Source organism: Tupaia chinensis, unplaced genomic scaffold, assembly GCF_000334495.1.
Source record: "Tupaia chinensis unplaced genomic scaffold, TupChi_1.0 Scaffold144378_1, whole genome shotgun sequence".
Lineage (NCBI taxonomy): Eukaryota > Metazoa > Chordata > Mammalia > Scandentia > Tupaiidae > Tupaia > Tupaia belangeri.
Window position 1 is genome coordinate 4034753 of NW_006204238.1, and position 5309 is coordinate 4040061.

Genomic DNA, 5309 nt, shown 5'->3' on the forward strand with positions numbered 1-5309 from the left:
AAGGCACTGGACACTCCCACATGGTCAACCACAGTTCCAGTCCTGGACCTGGCAGCTTGCTTTCTCACTTTCTCTCTCTCTCTCTGCATCTCTCTCTGGTCAGATTTAAATAAATGAATGAATAAATTTAAAAATTAAATAAATAATTCTTTTTTAAAACAGAAATTATATTCATCTATTTTCTGTCAAAAACCAGGGTCTTGTCTTCTATGGCTGAGTATTGTCAACTGGACTAGTGAGAAACATATTGAAATATTCGCTTTGCAAAAAAATCATGCTTTGCAATAGCGTGATTGAATGTATAAAAGAAATTGAAATAAAATTTTAAAATAAATTTAAAAAGAAATAAAAGAAATTACATCAACTAGTATTGTGATAGTGCTGGTACTGTTCACACTAATCAGAAAGTCCAGTTGATAGTTGAACATATTACAATTTCAACTAAGCAAAAGCTGAGATCAATTATGTTAGTAAATGCTTTGTCATTAAAAGAAAAAAATACCTCATGTGGCCCAATGTAAAATGAAGTAGAAACCTCATCTGTGAAAAAGTCAGGAACTCTACAAAACATTTAGTTCTTAATGTAGAATCAATAGAGGTTAACATCTTCCTCTTTATTAGTCAAGCCTGAAATGGGGAAACATCAGAATAGGAACTAGACTCAAAACTGACTGAGCTGTGTGTTCTGTTTATCTTTTATTAATTCCCTGAAGTAAGAGGCTGTATGGCCTTAAGTACAAAGACTTCAGACCAGTTCTTTGTATTCTTGGTTGTCTCTTGGCTATATAACTTCGGAGTGCAAATCATTGAACTCTTTAATGAAGTATTGTAGAGATAAATCATAATGGGGGTGGGGAGACTGATCGAGCACAGGGTAACCTCTCTGTTCACAGGGGAAATTGAGCAATGCACTTGGATTCTGTAAAACCAACCTATGATATTTTATCTAAAATGTGCTTACAACAGCCACTTACTACTCCTCTCCCCAGGATAGATCATTATGCTATAGCCAGGGATAGACATAAACATTGGGCTGTCAAGAAAATCATGATGCATTATTGCATAGGAAAATATGGCATGGCTTTCCCAACAACCTAATAGATATAGATACCAATAGAAATATAACATAGATAATATCTGTATGTGGTCACATGTTTCCAAAAACATGAACTATATAGTCAACAGTATTTGATTTAAAATTCCACCTTGAGACCTCACATTGATTTATGTATTCATCTAACAAGGATGTCTTGTATGTGATTTTATGCTAATTACTGGTTATTGTCATACAGTGATGGGTATAAATCATGGTTAAGGTACATATATTCTAATGGGATGTATAAAAGTATAAAAACAAAACTAAATCAATGGGACTCAAGGTAATGAATCATTACTGAATTTCTCCCCTTCCTCACTATCTCCCATACCCAGTCAGTCAACAAGATCTGTAAAATACATTTGTGATTTATATATCCTTAATCCTGTTCTATTGCCAGAGCAGTAGCCAGGCTCTTCATATCATTTGCTTCCTTATCGTCCATCTGGTATGTTTTTTTCCTTTGGGATATAATTTACACACCATAAAAGTCATCTAACTTCAGAATATCGTCATCATCCTCCAAAGAAACCCCATATCTATTAGTAGTCAGTTCTTAATCCCTACTACCTTCCAGCTCCTAGGCAACCACTAATCTGCCTTCTGTCTCTATGGATTTCCCTATTCTAGACATTTCATATAAATGGAATCACACAATATGTGGCCTTTTCAGTCCATCTATTTTTACTTAGCATAATTTCAAGGTTCATCCATGTTACAGTATATATAAGTACTTCATTCCTTTGAATAATATGGGACCAGCAGATGGCATAATGACTACATCACTGGACTCCCATGTAGTTGACCATGGTTCAAGTCCCAGACCTGGTTGTTTAAAACTCACGCCAGGCACATGTGTGTGAAAGCCAAAAATTACAAGAGAATGAAGGAGAAGGGATTGTGGCATGACCATCCCCCCTGGTGAGGTGATTTCTCTCTTTCTATCTCTCTTTCTCTGTCTCTCTGGCATATGCACACATCCTATAACAAAAAATCTTTTTTTAAAAAGTCTAAATAATATTCCATTACATGTACAACATACTACCAAGTGTTCACTCATTCATCAGTTGATAGACATTTGGGCTGTTTTCCCTTTTGTTGCTACAAGCATTCATATCCAAGTTTTTGTGTGGACGTATGTTCTTAATTCTTCTGAGTACACAGCTAAGGACAGAATTATTGGGTCATACAGTAACTCTTTACTTAAAATTTTGAAGAACTACCATATCATTATCCAAAGCAGTTGTACCATTTTATATTCCCACTGACAATGTATGAAAATTCCAATTTCTCTACATCTTCATCCATACTTCTTCCCTTACATCTTTTATATTTTACAGGGTTTTTTACTTTATTTGATTCTATGTTTGACAATTTTAACACTGGAAGTACTGGTTGCTGTGGTAATGTGATTTATATATATTTATTTATGAAATATTGTATATATAAAAATCTATTTGTTTTGTTATGGTTTGTGTTGCTTTTTGTCCATGATTCCTGATTCATAAGTATTCGGCCTTTGTTCTGGTTCATGCAGCAGCTTCAGAACAGCTTCAAAGAGATAAGGGTGCAAGTCTGACTCTCCCCTGGCTTCTTTTCACCTACCCTAAGACAGGTAATAGAAAACCCAATCTTCCCCCAACCTTAAGACCCTCATTTCAGAAAGGTCCTGCCCAATACTAGGGATGGAGGATGGGTGAAGGCCACACAGAGAAGACAAGAATTTAAATAAACAGGCCTTTACTGGATTTCCCCATCCAATCTATAATCTCATGCCTGTGCAATGAAGTCTCCATAAAAATTCCCAAATTCAGTGTTTAGGGGGCTTCCTGATAGCTGAGCCTATGGGCATAGAAGCTCTGTGCCCTTCACATATGCCTTGCTGTCCTATTGATTTCTTCAATCTATATCCTTTAAAATATAATAAACTAGTAACTGTAAGTAAGTATTTCCCTGAGTTCTGTGAATTGCTCTAGCAAATTAATTGAACCTGAGAAGGGGAGGAGGTTATAGAAGCCCCAACTTACAGCCTGGCAATAAGAAGTTCTGTAGGCCCAGACCGACAACAGGTGTCAGAAGGCCCGGGGCAGTCTTGAGGACTAAGCCTTCGACCTGAGTGATGGGACACGAACTTCAGGTAAGTAGTGTCAGAATTGAGTTGGACTAGAGGACGTCCAGCTGGTGTCCACTGCAGAAGGGACTGCTTGTGGGTAGGGAGAAATCCTCCACACCCTCAGTGGTTACTGAAGTGACCTACCTATATTGTGAGAAAATCAAGAAAAAATGCCGTGTTTTTCTGGATTCGCAGTTGCTAACAAGATTAATATGTTACCTTTTTGCTTTATCCTACTACATATTTATTTGTAATAAACTTAATTGTGTATAGTTGATATTTATAGCATGATGTTACAGGAAACATAAAAATACAGAGATACATATAACTACAAACAGAGAGTACAATGGTTACTATAGCGAAAAGATTAACATACCTATTATTGAGCAAATCCATTTATACATGGATTTTTTTTTTTCAATAAAGGTGTTGGAAATTTTTCTGAAGATTTATGACAATTTGAAAAAACTTCATGTTTGTGAGAAATGTAAACAAACATGAACGCATAGTGTTGAATCATAATAACATAAAATTAGCAATAGTAAACACTGAACTACTGTAACAACTTCACAGCCACCTCCTGTTGCTATTGTAGTGAGCTCACACATTCTGAGTATCCACTTAAAAATACCTTGAGATACTAATTATCTCAGCATGAGCAGTTCATCTCTCTAGCTAATTGTGTGTCACAGTAAAAAGTGATCTCTTGTAGTTCTTACCTATTTGTCTTCATCTTTAGTGCAATACTGTAAACCTTGAATAACCCCTTAAATGTTTTTAAAAGGTTTTTGCCATAGGTTGCGCGCACTTGCCAGGGAGAGACAGTGAAAGGGGAAGTGCAAAATTGCCACTAACCCAAGGGGGGATATGGCCATGCATAAATCCCTTCTCCTTCACTCTCCTCATGGGACCTGGGGCACTCCCACACTCACACCCAGCATGATTTTCAAGTCACTAAGTCTGAGACTCAAACCATGGTAGCCATGTGGAAGTCCAGTACCCTAACCACCACACCACCTGCTGGCCCCAACACCATAGAATTTTCATGCTGATTCATTCATTCATGTATAGGCTAGTTTACTATGACACAATTGTATCAATTACACTAGGCTACCACAAAGCAATTATATTGCTGTTTCTTTTTAATCAATGCAGGAGTCATTATACCCGTAAATATATATGAGTTTCTTTATTATACCATCTTTTTATTTTTGAAGTTTAGTGCTAATAATATGTATAACATCCATAGTGTTTTCTATAAGACAACATTGATATAGATACTAACAGACAATTTATCCTTTTTTTAAAGAATTATTTATTTTATTATTTATTTATTTATTTGTTTGTTTGCTATAGGGCATGTGTGCTCACCAGCAAGAGACAGAAAGTAAGAAAGCAGGCTGCCAGGTCTGGGACTCAAACCGCTCTCGACCATGTGAGAGTCCAATGCCTTAACCACCACATCACCTGCTGGACCAAACAATTCATCTTATTTTTTGTTTGTTTGTATTTCAAGGAATATTTAGTAACAAGATAGATAACATATGATTATCTTTTTTTAAGAGAGATTTTTGTTATAGAACAAATGTGTTCTCTAGAGAGAGACAGAAAGCGAGAAATCACTCCCTGGTGGGATGGCCGTGCCACAATCCCTTTTCCTCCATTCTCTTCTTGGGGTCTTGGGCACGCACACAAACATGCCTGAAGTGAGTTTTAAGCCACCAAGTCTAAGACTCGAACTGTGGTGAACTGTATGAGTGTCCAGCGATGTAACCATTATGCCATCTGCTGGTCCCAGATCTCATATGCTTATCTAACATGTAATTTTATGTCACTGCAGCTAAAGCAAAACATCCCATTCACTGGGTAAAAAGTTTTGTATTTATGTATATTTTGCAGTGCAATTTTTTTAAATATTGTAATTATTAATTTCAGAACTCCAGAATTTGAATAGATGCCAATGTTCTCTTCTTTTTCTCATATGGGAAAGGAAAATTCTTTTGAACATAGTTTGAAGCCTGTACAAAAATCCCATAGCTATATTCTTCAAGATCACTCTGTAGAGTCTTCAAAATTCAGAAGATACAGGCAAGCTTTAAT